A 20,422-nucleotide genomic window follows, 5' to 3' on the forward strand; every position below is an offset into this window, starting at 1 on the left:
GCGGGGAGTTTTACACGCGATTGGGTTGTCGCGTGAGGGCTGAGTGGCGTTTTTAGCGCGATTTTGTGGTTGGGGGGCTGTATGCTTGTCCACAGGCCTTTGCGCCATGTAGGAGATTTGTGCAGATGTTTTTGGCGCATGGGGTAGGGTTGGGGACGTAACTGGCGCTGCTGCAGAGTCACTGCGCCACCCTGCACCTCGGCTGGATATGGATGTTTAAATCCATGAGTACGCGGTGCTTCAAAATGGCTTTTGGCGCACGTGGCTGGTGCAAGCTGGCGCACGCTCCCTCTGTTCGCCAGCCAGGTGCGCCACTTCTGCACTTCAATCCATGAATTACCCCCTAAATGTGCACTCCATGAAATTCAGTGAAACAATGATGTTAAAGGGACAATATGGTTGCAAGGAAAACTGAAAAATCCTTGAAATTCCCCAGTTATGGTACGCTAAGCAACCATAATTCGTGCCACCTCCGTGCACTGCTAAGACTAACACCTAGGACATCATATTCGACATCTCTGAGGACATCACATATGAAATTAATTGTGATATAAAGTCTGTAAAAGGGGTTGTTTATAATGTTAGTAACATGATATCAGGGGTTATCGGGTGATCTATCATGAACTACTTAATGTGTTAAAGAATGTACACATCTGAAAAAAACATGATATTGGAATGTTTTTGTTAATACAGGAACCTAATCATACATACAACTAGGCAATGGCTGAAGCATGCACTTTAGAAGTACAATATTTCAATCTGGTAATTTTGGATAGTAAAATAATGAATGGTACTTCATTAGAGTTTCGAGTAATGATAAACATGGAATCAAGTGCTAATAGCTAATTGCTAATAACTGAAGGCTTGCTACATACTTGTGTTAGTACAAACAATGCATATGAAGACCGACAATGCATGTGAACCTGAGGCACATACAGGGAAACTTCATTAAGGATGAAAAAAATGACAGTAACATTAGACTTTATCATCAAGTGCACAAATTAATGTATGTTTGAGGCTTGCTTATTTCCACATGTATGTGTACCATGAACTGAGGACAAATCCTAAGGAAAGCGCCATAACAACATACAACAAGGTTAATGTTTACATATGTAAAACCTTGTGATTTTTAAGATTGTCTGTATCAGTGAACAAAACCATGTGGCTTAGATATGTCAGTAAACAAAAAGAAGTGACCCTGATATGTCATGTCATCAGTGACACCATCAATGATATTTGTAATATCATCTTGTCATCTGATGTCCTGGGTGTTAATCTTAGCAGTGCTCGGAGGTGACGCGAGTTATAGTTACTTAGCATACCATAACTGGCGAATTCCAAGAGTTTTTTGGTTTTACTTGTAACCACAACGTTCCTTCGACACACTTTTTTCACTGACTATATATATATTATGCTTAATTATATATTAAATATAGTTGCTGCGTTGTACTTTTAAAGTGCAAAATTGAAATGTCTAGGAATTGAAATTCGAGTGGTTAGCCTTGTCGCTCCCAAAATGTGGGATTGGTAACTGAGCAACCCAATCAAATAAAAGAGGTTCGGCCTTGGTTAAGGGGATGGCAAGTGGTTGTCAAAACCCTATCAAGAGCCAATAAGCTTTCATTTCATAATTTAATCATTTTTGTGGGAGTCGTGAAAGATTCATAAGGAGACACAAAATGGTAATTGGGGGAACCACCTGAAATCACGTGGGTTGAAATTGCTGATAGAAAAATGCTGGAGGTAACCAGGAAAAGAGTCAGAGGCTGAGATCTATGACCCAGGAGAGGCAAAATAAAGGGATTGAGACTGGATAATTTCCATGACTGATGTTGCATTCTGACCAGCTTGATGTCCTTTCTTGGCGCAAACTCAGAGATATTTATGTAAGTTAACTTGTCCAACCACAGCAAGTAATCAGTTTCGGGGGGATAGCTCAGCGGCAACGTGCTCATCTTGGAAGCAAAATGACACAGAGCAACACAGGTTCGATCACCTGGTCCGCGCCTAGAAACCTCTGGGTAGTGCATTATAAATAACCTATCATATCATATGCGATGTAATTGTTCCCTTTATTGATTGTGTGGGCAGACCTAATTTTATCCCTAACATGTTATTAATATATAATATTTTAATTAATTCCCCTATGGGCGACTAAAAGAGAGTGGTTTTGTTCAAATTGGGAAATCAACAATTGTGTATCCAGTGTGAAAAACAATATAGTCTGTAAAGTAAGTGGGTACACCTATTTCTTCCTGCCATCACTAACATCCCCTAAATGGAGTGATGCATTAAACATGAAATTACCTACTGCTTTACATTCCCCTGAACCCTGCCTTAAAGAAGAGGGGTCTCAAATGATGACTGAATACTTGGGTTTGTGTGCTGGGGCAGAACAGTCTTCCCAAAGTTAAACAGAGTAGAGTCACTGATTTAAAAGCATACCTTCGATTGAAAGTAAGAGGTGGCACATGGTAGAAGGGAGATTGTGCATTGCATAGTGGCGAAGGAAGGAATGTTTCCAAATATAAATAACAAATATATTTTCTGAAAGATTTGTTGTGCAATAGACTGCCAGTTTAGCTAAGAGGGCCCAGCGCAAGTCAACATTCTTTTTACATGTGATTAAGTAAAATATTACTGTACAGCATTGCTATACATGCATAGAGATACAAATACAGATCACTGCATGTGTTAAATTGTTTTTGCAAAAAGGAAAGTGTTGCATATTAGTTAAATCTAACTTCATGTAAAGTACAACGGCAAGCACTTCATGCGGTCAGGTTTTAATTTAATGTGCTACATGTTATTACAAGTGTACTTCAAGCAAAGTATAACGTGAATTAATTAGTTTTGTCATGTTCAGGGTGATGCAAATGTCTATCCTTTAAGAGAATTTTATGAGTGACCCCGGTATCTGACATATTCTATAGAGCTGTGGTTCTATGTAACCCGGTGGAAAAGAACCTAAAGAAGGAATACTGTATATGTAGTGGGGTTTAAGGATATGTGATCTGTGCAATCCTTAACCAACCAGTGTTTTCAATTTGTGTGAAAAGCGAAGTGTTAGGAAAGAAAATAATTTGGACCATGGAGTGAGGTGGCCTAATTTGTGATTTTGTACCAATATTAATTGTCCTATTCATCAATGAATATATATTCATTCTATGCCTAGGCATGGTTCTTTGATTATCTGGTGCTAAAGGGTGAGGGACCTATGTGTTTCTATATGAATTACAGACAGGGCTAGATTGAACTTATAAGGAATATTAGTGTGGCACATTTGATTGGGGAGGTAAAGAATGTCCGGCATTGATTCTTGCAGCCTAAATATTTCCTAACATAAATGGGCTCTCGTGAGCCAGGATGTAGCTTTCTGTTTTGATTCATGACAAGTGTATTTTTGACAGCTATTCATTCTAGTGCAACTGCATTATGCATTTTTATGGAAGCGGTGGGCATCCCACCACCCCTGAATTCCCTCAATGTTGATTAAGCACAACCCTCGCTCCGCTTATTTACATTTTTTGTTTTTCTACTGTGCTGAATTCTGAATTATCTCCTGCGCATTTTTTTCTTTGTGATTTTCTGCAGATACCACAGGAGGTGGCTTAGTAACCAGAGAGTTGGTGGAAGGTGCCAGAGATTCAGCAGAAGTAGGAGGAGGTGGCAGAGGAGCCAGAGAGGTGCTATTAGAAGTAGCAGAAGAAGGATGGAAGTTGGTAAGATGCTGGAACTCCTATTGAAAAGGAGGAGATTGGGCTGAGGGCCCTGAACCAAGCCGGTGCCATTCACATAGGCATTAATGATGGTCTTGGAGGAGTGGAAGGAGGCCATTAGGACCTCGCACTGAGTGCCAGCATTCATTGGTGAGGAAAAGATAGCAGAGAAAACTAAGAACATATGAGTGGTCCATAGGTCTGGAGGGGGAACAACAAAGTGTAAATCAGCTAGGGTCTGTCTGGAGGAAGCTGTCAGGAATCGTGATTGGAAATTATGGGACTATTGGAGACACTAAGGTCCATGTGTTTCTCCGCTCTAGTCCTCACCCAAGATGGCTGACGCTCTTATAAATGTCGGCTCTGCCCCCTTGCCGGTGCGTTGTATCTGTGTTTCTTTCTACGGCGCTCCGGGTATCTCCTGATATTCATTTCCCTCCTGTTCCTCCGTGGCTTCTCAGTGTAATTGAATCCTCTCATTGTACTTTTTGAACCTTTCCATTCTCTCTGCACACTTCGTCTCTGTTTGCTTTTCATTCATGCACTTTCTGGCTTTCCGCCTTTCTGGCACGTTCGTTTTATTTTCGTTCCTTCGGTGTTCTTCCGCCATTCTTTGCTCCTTCACATCGCTCTCAGGTTCATCATTCTGTGCATTGGTTTAGCAACTCCTCCTACTTTTTCACCCGCTCTGAGCTTCGACATCTGGTCCTCCTAAATATCCTTTTTTTTACTAGTATTAGAGCCTTCCACGTTCCTACATGCATTTCATGTCCTTTCTTATTTGTAGCTTTCTACTGCCTTTTCTGTACACGTTCGTTTTCTGCCATATGACTCAGAGCTTTCCTGCCATTGACAGCTCTTTGTATGGTAATCCGCCCTGGGGTTATCCTTTCTTGTTCTGTTCTGGATTCTATTCTTAGTTGCTACTCTTTTCATTTCTATTTCCTTAACTTCCCATCTACTGAAGTGCCTAACCTTCCTTTCTCTCTCTCTTTCTCTTTATATCAGTCATCAGTCATCACTCTAATTAGTGTTTGCAACAACCCTCAGAGAATCTTTCCTCTCCCATACTTACTTCGGCTGCAATCCTGCCTCAGCGGGGAACCATCCACTCAGTACTTCAGTCTCCAGACTCCTTTCGCAATCCACTTCCTGCATACTCGATCTACAGAGTTTTTTCTGCCTTCTGGCTTTTTCCATGGAATTTGGGTCTGGCCAGACCTTATTTACACGAGCAGAAGATCAAGAAACCTAAGGACAAGGCACCAAAGAAGAAGAGATGCCACAAGGCTGAAAAGACATCCAAAGACATATCCTCTGAAGATTCAGGTGAGGAGAGAGGCGAGGTAGAGCAGAGAAATGACAGCATACAACGCCCGACGAGATCCATGGCGTCCTTGGAACAGTATCAGGAATTGGTGGCCCCTATGCAGAACCTTACTGTACAAGTACAGGCTTTGAGAACAGAGAATGTGGCAGTTCGACAACAGGTGGTGTTACATCGAGATGACCACGGTGACTTACCTCCTATGACACTCTCCTTTGGCAAATATGATGGGCATCCAGGAGAACTCAAGGACTTCCTAGACGCCTTTGAGGTGTATTTTACTTTCCGACCCCATACATATGAGACTGCGCGATCCAGAGTTGGCTTCATCATCGCAAACCTTAGTGGTAATGCTTTATCCTGGGCCACACCGTTTGTCATAGGAAATCATCCTTCCTTGAATGATTATGATCGTTTTGTTGATGCCTTTAAGGAAAGATTCGACAGACCTGAAGTTCTGTACACCTCACTGGAGGCCATTCTAGATGTTCGTCAGGCAACCACGGACGTCCAGACTTACATTTCCCGCTTTTTGCGACTGGCAGCTAAGGTGGATTGGCCTGACTCCGCCAAGCAAACTATATTCAGACGGGGACTATATGATGACATAAAGGATGAGCTTGCACGAGTAGCATGACCAACTTCATTTCAAGATTTAATGCCTTTGTCCTTACAAATCGAGTTCAGGTTGCAAAAACGTCGACAAGAAAGAAGAAGAATCCGTGGCCCTCCTCAGATGGTCAGCTTACCTTCCCAATCTCCGACTCCCAGGTCCTCTCTTTCTACAGATGAGCCTATGCAGATAGGAGCAACTCGAGGACCCCTAACCCCAGAAGAGCGAAGATGTCGCCGAGAAGCTGGATTGTGCATGTACTGTGGTTCTTCTAAGCATTTACTAAGGAATTGTCCCGAAGTTCCACCTAGGAGGAAGGAAAACTCCAACCCCCGGTCTACTGCAAGGGAAGTATCGGGGAACTACCTTCTACTCTTGCAACCACTCAAGACCAATAGGGGATTCAGAAGACAACAGTTTGATGGTTTTCCGAGTCTTACTGTGGTTATCAGAATCTGAACCAACTGAGGTGTTGGTGATGCTGGATTGTGGTGCAGCCGGCAATTTCATGGACTTGAATTGGGCCAGAGAACATGGGATCCCCTCCAAGCCCAAGATAAGACCCATTCCGGCAGAGGGAGTGGATGGAACACCATTGTCCTCGGGTCTGATAACAAGTGAGACCATTCCCCTGAGGATGGGGCTGGGAGGCCATCAGGAATAAATGGTTTTTGATCTCATCAGAGCCGCGCACTTCCCTCTGGTAATTTGAATTCCATGGTTAAGAAAACCTAACACTTTCATCAACTGGACTTCCAACAAGGTGAGCTTTAACTCACAATTTTGAGGTTCAAACTGTATGGAGCTTCCTAATCAAAAAGAACTTAAAGAAAAGGCAAATGTCATCAATGCTTTGACCATCTCTGCAGTTCCACTCCAATATCAGGAATATACAGAGGTATTCCTGGAAACTCTACCCCGACGTTTACCTCCTCACAGGGCTGAAGATTGCTCCATAGACCTGATGCCTGACGCAGTAGTACCCTTTGAACGAATGTCCCCTTTGTCCCTCATTGAAAGGTGTGCTCTTCGAGACTACCTAGACGCCAATCTTCAGAATGGACTTAGCCAGGAGTCTAAGTCGGCATGTGGTGCTTCCTTGTTCTTCATTCCCAAGAGAAACTCCTCTGAACTACGCCCGTACATTGATTATAGGGGTCTGAACAAGATAACCATCCGTGATCGTTACCCCATGCCTTTGATACGAGACATCCTGGAGGCGGTCCAAGGAGCAATGTATTTCACAAAACTTGACCTGCGTGGGGCCTACCAACTATTAAGAATGAGAGAGGGAGACGAATGGAAGACGGCCTTCCGTACTCTTTTCGGTCTCTTTGAATACAGGGTGATGCCCTTCGGTCTGGTCAATGCCCCTGCCATTTTCCAGAGATTTATGGACAAGATCTTTGCCGATATGTTGTTTTTGTCGGTAGTAGTCTACCTTGACGACATGTTGATATTCTCTCAGGCTCTACAAGATCACCGTCTACTGGTCAAGAAAGTGCTACAGCGTTTATTATCCAATCAGTTGCTGGTGAAACCTCAAAAATGCCAGTTTGAAGCTACTTCAGTATCCTATCTAGGATTCATTCTGTCTAATGAGGGTGTGAAGATGGATCCAAATAAGATCAAAGCCATCTGGTTATGGAAGGAACCCACCAACATCAAGGAGGTTCAGAGATTTTTGGGACTAGCTAACTTATATAGACGGTTAATTCCCAATTTTTCTAATACTGTGTTACCCCTCAGATCCCTTCTCAAAAAGGTAGTCAAATTCGTCTTTGATAACGAACACAGAGAAGCCTTTCAAATACTCAAAGGGAAGTTCACCTCAGCACCAGTCTTGATTCTACCGGATCAGACCCGGCCGTTCATTTTGGAAACTGACGCCTCTATTGGAGTGGTAGGTGCGATCCTACTTCAGAGGGCAGAAGATGGACTAGAACACCCCATGGCATACTACTCCAAGACACTAACCAGTAGTGAACGCAACTATTCAGTTCTCGAAAGAGAACTCTTGGCCATCAAATTGGCATGCCAAGAGTGGCACCATATTCTTCAGGGTGCATCACACAGCTTCACGATCCGTACGGATCACTGCAACCTTAGAGTCCTACAGCAGATGGAGTGTACCAATGCACGCCATGCCCGATGGGCCTACTTCTTATTACAGTTCCACTTTGTGATTACCTATATACCTGGTACTGAAAACAAGAAGGCGGATGCTTTGTCACATAGTCACAGGGAAGAATTTGGTCTTTTCCAGGGTCATGAACTGGTCTTCCCCGATTAGAGTATTCTAGCCACTACCTCCTTATTTTTGCAAGACCTGGTTCCGCAATATCAATCAAGTATATGTCTACCTTCGTCGATCACTCAAGGTAATGGTGGACTTTATTACCAAGATAGTGCTCTTTACATCCCTACCAAGAAACTACAGAACCAAAACCTTTCCTGGTGCCACGATACTCCTTTATCTGGCCATCCGGGTATTAGGAAGACCTACGAATTACTCTGCAGGGGTTTTTGGTCTCCGCAAGGAAGCATACCAGGATGTATATACTTGTTCCGTCTGTGCAGCAAACAAACACCAGACGGGTAAACCTATTGGATTACTGCAACATCCTTTGTTACCAGAATGCCCATGGGAACATATCTCCACGGATTTTATTGTGGATCTCCCTGTGTCCTACGGTATGAGTGTAATCATGGTTACAGTAGACTCCTTCAGTAAATTGGCCCATTTCTCTGCCTTCAAACAAGTTCCTCCTGCAGCGGAGACCACAGCGGTTTTTCTCAGAGACATTGTCCGCCTTCATGGTTTGCCCAAAAGCACAGTGTCGGATCGAGGCCTTCAGTTTACCTCCAAGTTCTGGGCTACCTTCCGCCCGATCCTAGGAATCCACAGAGCCCTTTCTTCGGGTTATCACCATCAAAGAAATGGGCAAACAGAGAGACTAAATGCCAGTTTTGAGCAGTATCTGAGGTGTTTTTGTAGTCCCCAGCGGGAAGAGTGGTTTCGGTTTCTCCCTCAGGCTGAGTTTGCCTATAATAATTCGGTCCACACTTCTATCCAAATGAGCCCTTTTTTGTGTACCTACGGCTACCATCCCCATCATTTACCTGGTTCGAGTTCACCATCTACAAGGGTTCTGGCACTAGATGGAGTTTTGAAGGATCCTCATGAAGTACAGGAGGTGGCGAGGAAGGCACATTTGGCTAGTCAACAGTCACAAAAGAGATGGGGCGATAGTAACAGACGCTCCAACCCTGAGTGGAAGACTGGTCAGTTAGTCTGGCTATCTACCAGATTCCTACCTAGATGGGTACACACTGGGAAATTCTCCTCTCGATATCTGTGTCATGATGCCTACGCCCAAGGAGCCAGACCGGGCCCAGCAACCCCAGAGGCAGACATCATGTTCCCGAGGGAAGTCCCAGCGGCCCCAGGTAGGGGCCCTTTGGACTCAGTCCTGGCGCCTTTGGCGCCAGACTCATGTTGGACAACAGTCCTGGCGCCATAGGCGCCAGGCTCATAAAGGATGACTTTGTGTGAAGAAGTTCTTTGTGTGAATTTACCTGATGCATTCCGTGCTGCAACATCCAGGCCACCTAGAGGCCTGAATGGGACTATTTTACCTATGGGACTACTTTACCACACGGGTGTGGCCGGAGGAAGAATACGTACCTTAGAGGAAGAATACATACCTGGAACTACTTTGAAGGCTATTTAAGCCACGCCCAAGCAGCAACTCACGCTTCGCGTTGTTCTGCACCTAGCAGCTGGACGCTCACCGTGCCTGCTCCTGCATCCGGACTCCACCCACACCCGACAGCATCCTGGAACACCTGTAAAGGGAAAAGAGAGGAGAACAGGAGAAAGAAGAGACATTACCTGCTTAATCCGCATTCCAGAGTCATCTTGCCGACGATCCTAAAGGGAAGACATTTATTTTTAAAAGCACATCGCATTGCTCGCTGCAGCGCAGCATTCCACTCACCTTTACTAGGCGCCTTCTTGCCCATCAGTGATCATCTGGATCTTCCGCTGCATTTCAGCGCCTAAAGGAGAAAAAGACAAGAACAAAGGTGAGCTAGAGAAGAGAATAAGAAAGGCTTAATTTCCATCATAAGACTTACCTGTTGGGTCAATCCCTCTTCACTTCGGGTCGGCGCCGTTTCTTCGGCATTTCCGCACACCGGCCCCTAAGGGGAAAAAGACATTAGCATTAGTGAGTGAATGCAAGGACGTTAGCGGAACGCTCATCAAAGACTTACGTGATATCTATTGGGACATCTCTTCTCACTTCGGGTCGGCGCCGTATCTTCGGCATTTCCGAACCCCGGCCCCTAAGGGGAAAAAGACACAAGCATTAGTGCATTAATGCAAGAACACTAGAGGAACCACTCATCAAAAACTCACCAGAGTTTTCCCTCGACGGTTCCATTTCCTAACTCGGAATCTTCATTCAGCACCTGAAATAGAGAAAACGGACAATGGTTATTTAAAGCTTGAACTTGCAACAGAATTCCTACGGTACCTTACCGGAAAAGTCAAAGCGAACTTGAACTCTCACCAATCCGAGATCCAGTGCAGTAACTGGATAACAACGCGCCCCTGCATCAGAAGCAGTAAGGAGAGCTCGCCCTTTCAGACCCTAAGTTGAGACTTCACGGGGAATCGCAGAAGGGTTTTGTGGAGGGTGAGAAGGGAAGTGGGAGGCCTACGCATTATCCCGCAGATTGTTAATACTTCCTTTTCACACACAGAAGGATATTTTTACGAGCCAGACAAGCCATATTTGGGGGTCCGGTCCATTCCATCTTCCGAGTCCAGAGCATCACCCTAGAAGAGGCCACAGCAATCCAAACCAGGCCAGCGCCTCCGTGGGAGTCAGGTGAGCGTTACAATCTGGGTCCCTTCCCAATAATGCAACAGATCAACCCAGTAGCCTATAAACTCAAGTTACCTGAATACCTCAAGAGAGTACATCCGGTTTTCCACGTCTCCCTACTGAAGAAGCATAAGGAAGATCCCATTCAAAGACCTATTCACAGAGGGCCGACTCAGGTAACCTCGGTTCCAGATGGATACGAGGAGGCCTATCTAGTGGATTCCAGGTATCACAAGGGCAGAGTACAATACTTGGTCCATTCGAAAGGTTATACTGTCGATGAATGAACATGGGTTTCTTTCTACGACGCTCCGGGTATCTCCTGATATTCGTTTCCCTCCTGTTCCTCCGTGGCTACTCTGTGTAATTGAATCCTCTCATTGTACTACCCTTTCCGTTCTCTCTGCACACTTCGTCTTTTCATTCGTGCACTTTCTGGCTTTCCGTCTTTCTGGCACCTTTGTTTTACTTTCGTTACTTCGGCATTCTTCCGCCATTCTTTGCTCCTTCACATCGCTCTCAGGTTCATCATTCTGTGCATTGGTTTTGTGACTCCTCCTACTTTTGCACCCACTCTGAGCTTCAACATCTGGTCCTCCTAAATAGCCTTTTCTTTACTAGTATTAGAGCCTTCCACGTTCCTACGCGCATTTCATGTCCTTTCTTATTTGTAGCTTTCTACTGCCTTTTCTGTACACGCTTGTTTTCTGCCATATGACTCGGGAGCTTTCCTGCCATTGACAGCTATTTGTATGTTGTTGGTAATCCGCCCCGCCCTGGGGTTATCCTTTCTTGTTCTGTTCTGGATTCTATTCTTAGTTGCTACTCTTTTCATTTCTATTTCCTTAACTTCCCATCTACTGAAGTGCCTATCCTTCCTTTCTCTCTCTCTTTATATCAGTCATCAATCTAATTAGTGTTTGCAGCAACCCTCTGGCACAAAGAGGGGGGGTCAAATCAGGTAGGTACTTCCCCAGGAAACTTACCTCTAAATTTCCTGCAGGGCAGAAGTACCATTCCACCTCCTAAACTATATTTTTCAAGCAGGTACCCTCTAAATCCTATGTCTCAAAACAATGCTCCTCCTTCTCCGGTTCCTGGACAGTAAATCACTGAACCAAGAAGGGAGAATCAGGACTGAAAATTATGGGGGGAAATGTCGAATATGTAGCTACTTCTCTAGAAGGGAGAGTTACCCTTTTAGGGAGCAGCTGAAGTATGAGCAGAAACCTCCATACAACCCAGAGAAATATATGCAACTGGGGCAACAGGTCCAACAGTTGACCAACGGACTGGGGCATATGCTGAGAGCTCAGTTGAACCCTCAGCCTAAACATGCGTCACAGCCCCCCCCGCAACACCTGGGTCTGGTGCCCCATGGGGAAATGACTGAAAGAAAGTCCAGACAAACAACAGGTTTCTGAGAATGGGACCCTGGTTGAAGAGAGATGCCAGGCTCTTGAGGAAGCTTCCTTTCTTACCAGAACAGAACCCGTGGAAACCTATCCGCCTGATGTCCCTGGGAAAGACGTCAAAGAAAAACTCACTTTGTCAAGAAGGAAAACCAGATCATCCCCTTGGAAAGAGAAGAATCCACAGAGGATTTAGGTAAATACATATTTTCTTTCAGGCATGGTTGGATCCATCCCAAAGAAAAATGGATCCCAAGAGACCCTGAGTCCAACAGGGTAGGTATGGAGACTGACAAATTCTGAGACCCTGACCAACAGTTGACCAACGACCTGGGGCATATGCTGAGAGCTCAGTTGAACCCTCAGCCTCACCATGCTTCACAGAACCCCCTGAGCCAAATCATAGAGACTGTAGAGGTATCCTCCCCACAAAGAAGTACTTAGAACTGTCTTCAGACAAAGGAGGACAGCAAGGAATCTGTGGAGAAACCGGATCTCCCTACTACACACTCAATTTCAAAATGCTGTTTCATTCCTACACATACCCAATCTTTGACACAGAAAATCATCTACGGTCACACAGTGATGGAGTTCAATATTAAGAATATGGTAAATAACTCTTTGTACCCTTGAGGAGAAAGAGGCCAGATTGTATGCCCCGGTCAATGTACAAGGTCAGTGGGAGTTATCAGCTCTGGTGGATACTGGATCCCAAGCTGCTCTCCTGTCCAAAAAGGTTTTTGACCAACTGAATTTAGGAAGGGGGAGAGTCACCACATTCCCCTCATACCTTTTTGCAGAAAACTTTCACATTTCAATGGGAATGAGATTATCATCAAATGGACTGGGGATCTAGCCATAGAAATTGGACATCATTGTTTAAAACATCCGGTGATAGTGATGGCTCCATAGGGTACTCCTTGTTTACTGGGGAATTAATTCCTTCTGAGGTTATCACCTCTGATTGACTGCGTGAACCAGGTCCTCTGGACCCAACTCAACCAGCCCATCAAACTGAAGTAAATAACAGACTATGTGAGTTTGAATGGCACCTGCCATTTTATGGACCGTCGTGCCGATCAATTGGAATTAAATTTCCAGAACAACCAATTCCCAGAAATCACCATCATCTCTGTAGAAGAACAAACAGGCGATGGGCCATCTTCTCAACTCTTGAAAATCAACCTTCTTGCCTGCTGCAAGTGGCATTCCAGACGTGTCTGTTCCTGAAATGTTATAGATAATAATTGGCAGCTGAAGGGTTGACTTGTATGAGCCTCCCAGCTAATCATAGAATTTACTGTTATTGTGAGAGAAAGCAAGCTCACAGATCAATTGTTAGTGATGACAAACGGAGACAACTTTATTGTTGCCTTACCAGATACTCAGCAACCAACATCTATCAGGAACTAACCATGTTAACTTAACCCACCATTAAATCAAAACATGGAAACATTATGAGAAACATCACTAGGCTTCCACAGGAGCATCCAGCTCTAGATATGCACCTAAAGTCACCACATCATGTGTTAACTTCCTTTCGTGGACTTCCTGCTGGGGAGCGTAGGCACCCCTCCAAACATGACAGCACCCTGTGTCTCTCTGAACAGTCGATTGTCCTTACCAGTAACAAACAGTTTATGAAATCACATGGGCTCAAAATACCTTAGCCCAGATTCCTGCTAATCATCACTTTTCCAGGGCACGCCTACCCGACCACTGGGAAACAAGAAACAACAAAGCCACATTTTGCTGAAACTCTGAAACCCCAGAAATGTAGCTAGAAGAAAATATAATAATGTAAACACTGCTACGGATGATGCATATTTAAGGGGTGTGACCTAGATGTAATTTTCATCTGGACAATTAGTTATTGGTTTTTTAATTCATGTAATTCTTCTTTCCCCCATAGTATCACCCACTTTCTATCAGCTTCTCCCAACTAGGTTGCACATTCAAATTGCCCCCACCCTTATTTTTTGCGCACACCACACTATCCACTGCCTATTCTATCAATTCACACAGCCTGGGCTCCCTTGTTGCTGTTATAAGCACTCTTCATGGCTGCTCCCTTGACTGCCATTTGAAGGGTGAGGAGACTGAGAGTAGCTACCTGCTTCTATTTTACATAGCCTCCATTTACTATTACATTGCAAAATCTTGAGGAAGAACTCAGCAGAACATTAGTTCCTAAAAGCCATGTTCAGGTTGGCTGGATGCACCTACTATTTTCTTAAGGGGATTCAGCTCTAAAAATATTCCTTCCATAGAAACAGGAGATGTCATGAATCATATGCCACTGTCTCAAGCCAGAGGATGTACATACATCTCATGGTAGAATTATAGAAGGAACACTTAAGTGTGCTTAGCTAAAATGTCCAAGTTGCACTGAAGGATATGCTGCACAAGAGCAATCATAAAGCAGGCAGCAAAACAAATCGCATTATGCCTAAATGAAGAGATCAATGCATAGGTAAGAAAGGAGAACGCAATACAGAATTCCATTGAAGTCTGAGCAAAACAGAGGTATGACTATGATATGAAGGACATTTTCAAAGAATGCTAATTGTACAATTTGTGTTCATATTTTAATATTTAAACATAATAAAAACATTTGGATAACTCCATTTGTGTTGATTCAAGCTGAATTTAACGTGTATTTCCGAAAACCGCCAACTATGAAAGTTTTAACTCTGATATTATTCAAGTTGTGATAGCTTTACCGAGGCCTTTCTAGTTAATATCATTTTACCAAGAGGAGTGACAAAATGTAATATGTGATCTCTTGCCCAGTAAAGCGTACATGGATATTTCAGAAATGATCCTTTCCCAAAAAATGCTCATGCTCCTTGAAAAATCGAGGTTTAGAGGTGTTATTTTAATGTAATCCAAGAAGCATCCCATATATATAGAGAACCAATAGGAAATCATTTAATTGTTAGTGTGCCATAAGGAGTGGGGGGTATTTCTTATACAGGCTACCCCTATGTAAATAAAGTGGAGCATACAGATATGTGGGTAACATTCGATATTTGAGCAGAAAGACGTAGGTTCTAGAAAGACTACCAGAGATCCCACAAGGAGAAAGACTGATTCCAACAGAAGATGGAAATAACTCATCCTGCAAGATGTGATTTGAAGACATATTGGAGAAAGCCATTCCAGACCATGACAGTTGCAAATGGAATCCAAAGCTTAGGAGCGCATGCAGAAGGGTCTTTTGGTGGAGTTTGCACCTGTAAATAGCTGGATACCTTGATGTTACAGTAAGTGATAAGTGATTTCCCAGAAGGAGCCAGTAGAGTTGACCAACCCGTACAAAGTCCTGCTGTTCAGTTTCAACTAAAGATCACTTAACTGAAAGCCTGAAATAATATGTTGTATATACGCTGCATCCACATAGAATGTAATATAGTGCAAGGTGTTTGAGACTATGCCAAGCAGAAGGTATTAATAACCCTAGTTTTCACAGAAGCAAGTTGTGGTGTGGAATGAATCTTACAGATTAGCAATCTACACACCAGGTATTAAAAGTCTATTTTGCCCTGTGATGACCACAGTCTTAATACAAATACTAAAATGAATTATTTGCTCGCCCTTAAAGAGACAAGAACAGAGGATAGTAGGGGGGTGCAATCCCTACAGATACCTGTGGGTCTGAATGACTCTTCCCTTAGATTACATGCTAATTTCTACTGCATTGCATTTAAAACTGCACCTGCATTAAGATGTGTTGCTGTAATTGAACATTTGCAACCAACAAGTGAGTGGCTTATTGATTCCCCCTCTCTTTGATTTTCCCACTTTAAGGCACTCTGTTTGAAAACAATGCAGTTATTCATTGTTCTTGTTAAATCTAAGACAGAGCAAGTCTTACTCAGAATACAAATGTGTCTATGAATAGAAAGGTTTGTGTTTAACTTTAATAGGTATTGCACGTGGAATTCAATTGTGAATTGTGATGCCAGATATGCCCTGTTTTCTGGGGATTGTGGTTTATTCTGCTGTTTTTGTCACCAGTGCTTCAGGTGTATTTTCCTTTTAATACGGGTGCAGCCCCCTGTAGGTTATTTTGTGATCATTTCAAAGTAAAGGATGTTTTATTACAACATATCTTGTTTCAGAGGGAATGTGTGAAATTCTGTAGTTTGAGACTATTAAACTTAAGGAACCAGTGGATGTAGAAAAGGCGTACAAAACGTAATTGCAGGAATCTTGTTTGGGGTTGGTTGTTACATTTTTCCCGGATAAGGTCCCACTGTGGAAAGTTGTTACAACATGGACACGCTTTGCCTATTGGTGACATCCAGAAGTCAGACAGAGACAGAGGCAATGGAAGAAAAAAATGGTCGGTTTAAGAGGAAAGGGCCCATCATAAGAACAACACTTCTGGCTAGTTTAAATTGCCTGAAAACGTCATAAGAGAAGTGTTCTTTGAAAGCATGGAGTGATAAATCACTATTAAGATAATCCCACCTACAGTGGCCATTTTGCAAAGAAGTACAACTATTACAAACAACACACACTGGAAGTACAGTGAAACACTAGGCATTGCTAGGCTTAGCTTCAGAACACAATGCAAAGCTCTTCAATACGTTATTGGTAAAGGCATGATACTTCATAGTGAATTCCAAAGGTCCTCTAGGGAGGCTGCAAAGAACTGAAGGACCTGCCATTTGAAATACATAGCAGAAGAGATCCAGAGGGTTGCTGTTTTAATAATTAAATAGGAGAAAATACACCAGATCCGAAACATGCCTCCCCACCCACATCTATTCAGCAAATAGATTCCAAATACCCCTTGAAGAAAGTTACACCTGGATGGGGTAGAACATGGAAACAAGAAGAGGACGTAAGAGACAGGAGCTAAATATTGGTAGAGAAGAAAGTGTTTGCGTTTATTGATTTGAATATGCATTTGCTTGTTGGCAAATGTGAATCAAGACCCTTCTATGTGTCGCATGTATACAATGTTTTCTGATAGTTTCCTTCTAAGTCAAACTACTTCATATATTGTCTCCAGATACATGAAGTGATTGACAATGCCATGTTTTTAACGTGTGTTACGTATGTTGAGCACAGATGTCAGATACACTATTTACTGGATGAGCACAGGGTCCTTGGGACGTCAAATGTTGCATGTCTCTCCTTTCTTGAGAGATGATGAATTACTTTGGGATTGAATAGGTTTACTGATTAGGTCTAGCATGGGGCAAGGACTCTGCCACCTGTCACATAATGACACTGGTGCTGTTGTAAAGATTTTTCTGACTTACGTTGTAATGTTTAATTCAAGTACATGTGTTACTTTATATGAACACAATAATAAATATGGATCTTTATGTTACTTACATTTTCTGATGTTGAAGCCTTTAGAAGTAAATCACTGAACCATGCCCAGCCACAGGGTTAGCATTAACCTAGGTTGTTCACGTGTAGTTATGGCATTTTACATTAAGGATGCACACATATAACTACTTGGTAACAATCACTATATTGCAAATTGGGTTTACAAGTACTTTAAACATGGGAGTAAGCTGACTCCAAAAGGCTGTTCTTCAGTCTATCCCATATTTTACACATGCTTTGAAATATTTGACTTTTTATTACATGTGTATTTAAGCTTATTCGGACACAGGGAATGAAGCATGTAATAAAAATAACTTGTAACATGAAAAATACATACACTGGTTTAGAAAACATAAAAACATTTACACAATATATGATAAGATGGATGCTGAGCATGCTGGTCAGATAGCACAGCGAGCTAAGTGCTTGCCCTGATATCTGAGTGCAGCCTGCTGTGGGAGGTTCAAATCCCGGCATGGCATGGTTAACTCAGCCTTTCATCCTTCCAAGGTCGATTAAATGAGTACCACTCTGTGGGATAATAATGTCTACTATTATTTGAGCGCTCTGAGACGGTTATTGATTACCCACCTTTCCAGGAATTTGTGAACTTTATATATGTCAGTGTTTTTAGAAAAACATTTATTTTTATTGACACAAGTTTTACTGTGGGTATTTATTCTTTTGTGAACGAAAAGAGATGTATTTCTGGAATACCACATATTTGTTTTTAAATAACACCGGATAGTTTCTTGTGTTGCCAAATGGACATATAGAGATATATATCTGCAAAGGGCAGACACACCAGCTATTAGGAATGTGGCCTTCTGTTTTTCATGTTGTTGTCTCTATTTTGCAATAATGTCATGGCAAGACCAGTAATCATTGATGATAATGCAAGTATGGTTCCTGAAATAATTGCAGTTGAGATGACACCCAAACACATCCTGAAGTAAGCATACCAAATACAAGGTTAAAAAACAAATGTACAGGATGATCAAAACCACATGAAACAGTATTTTGATGATGTTCTCCATGTCACAACATGTGATAAAACGTATTAGGAAGGTGGGAAGAGTGAAGTCTAATGAGAGCTGCTTTGTTTGTTCCCTCATCCATATGTCATGAGTGTCTCCAGAGTGTTCATAGGAACAGAAGTATCCACACAAAGAGCACATTGCATGACACATCTTGCACTATGCACAACAAGAGGAGAAACCACGGTAAAGGGACCTCCATACAGAGGGTAACAAAAGCAAACTCTCCTCACGAGGACCGTTTAACAAAACAAAAGCCCTTCATGACTAACGTCAACATACAAAACAAGCTAATTAAATATATACTGTCAGGCCCAAATAGGGGAGGAGTTAGAATAGAAGACCCCAAACTGCTGCAGTGCACTGATGCACAAAGCAAATGAATACCTGTTTCTGGAACAGACCCCAGTTACACATACTAGGAGACGTATTTATTGCAGAAGGATGTGTCGATGGATTGATGGGCTGTAAAGCTCAAACACTCATAACAGCATCCAGAGAGGTTGTGCAGAATGCAAATAGAGTGTGCCTCAAAGAATGGACTGAATATTTTAAATTGCTTACCTGGGTCAAAGATGAAGTAGCACCAGTACCTATAGTACAATTGAAAAGAACAACCCTGTGTTTCAGGATCAATGGTTCAGTGAAAATAGGGATGAACAAAGGTTGCCAAAGTATTATGGATCCACCAGACTTGAAGATGGGCACAGCTGCATTAATGGACCACTATTGGGCTTGTGGTTCAAATTTCTCTATGCAGCTATCTCCGGGGCATATGCTCCAGAGTAGTAATAAGTGCACCAACCCTGGTGGTGCCTCAGAGTTAGGTGCAGATTGGTGATTTCCCACGATGAGCACAAATGCCCAAAAGAAAAAGTCTCTTGCGCTAAAACATACCTGAACGGAGAATTTTTTTGGGGAAATAATAATAATAATAATAATAATAATAATAATAATAATAATAATAATAATAACATACCAGAAGAACATACATTGTTCAGCAGAACTGCAATGTTCTTTACCTCCTACCTTGCCCCTGCGTTGCAAGCAGCAACAAATGCCAAATGCTGATAATTCAACAGATGGGAGTTGCTGCAGAATAAACATGCAACAGTGGAGGGGTTTAATGCAATACATGAAGTGTTGAGAGCCCCTAGATTAATGACTCTTGAAAATAACTATGTCCATGACCTTATAATGCCCATGGAAGGAGATGTTTGCGCCAATATATGATCATCTTTCTGTACATCCACACCAGCAAATGCTGAGCAGAATTGGTCCCTTGCAGAGACTTTAAGCACTATAAGGGTGCAGAAGTATGAGTCAGAAACAGTGGTGGCATATTTATGGCAAAGACTTTCATTAACACAAAAAGGTTGTAAAAAAACCTCTCTATACCTAAATGCTATATGCTTTTTCTCTGCTTCAAAATAAACTAATGGAAATGTCAGGAAGTCCGAAAGTAAAAAGTCTGTCACCATTGTGTCAAAAACCGACCTCTGCCCCTAACAATCACAATCTAAGATAATTGTGCAAGGGTATGCTTTACTAAAAGAAACACTGTTCTTGGTGTTCTCAATAAACAGACAAAGTTCCCAGGAGGTAAAGTGTTGAAAAGAAATGTTCAAAAACACAAAGTTCCAAGACTGGGGTGGTGCTCTTTTACCCTGAATGTATTTTTCTATTTAGATGAGGGATATGATATGATATGATATGGCATTTGTAACGCACCAATACACAAGTGTTTCAAGGCGCAACGAGGCAGCGGGGGGGAATAAGGGGAGACAGACAACGATCCTACTAGGCCAGGTGTCATTCAGATCGCGCATGTGCAAAGGGTAGAGGGAAAGGGAAAAGTGCAAGGGGGAAAGGGAGAGGGGAAAGTGCAGTACAGGGTTAATAGCATACAGCAAACAGGATAAATAACAAGGGCCAGCTGGTGGCAAGTGCGAACTAAGTGCAGACAAGTGCTGGGAAAGGGGTTGTAGGGATACAGACACAGTCCCGTAGTGCAGGGGTTGCCATGCAGGCAGTGCAGGGGAGAGTGGCTGGGCCAAGGACCGAGAACGG

This window comes from Ambystoma mexicanum, chromosome 5p (genome assembly GCF_040938575.1).
Source record: "Ambystoma mexicanum isolate Mex_15411 chromosome 5p, UKY_AmexF1_1, whole genome shotgun sequence".
Lineage (NCBI taxonomy): Eukaryota > Metazoa > Chordata > Amphibia > Caudata > Ambystomatidae > Ambystoma > Ambystoma mexicanum.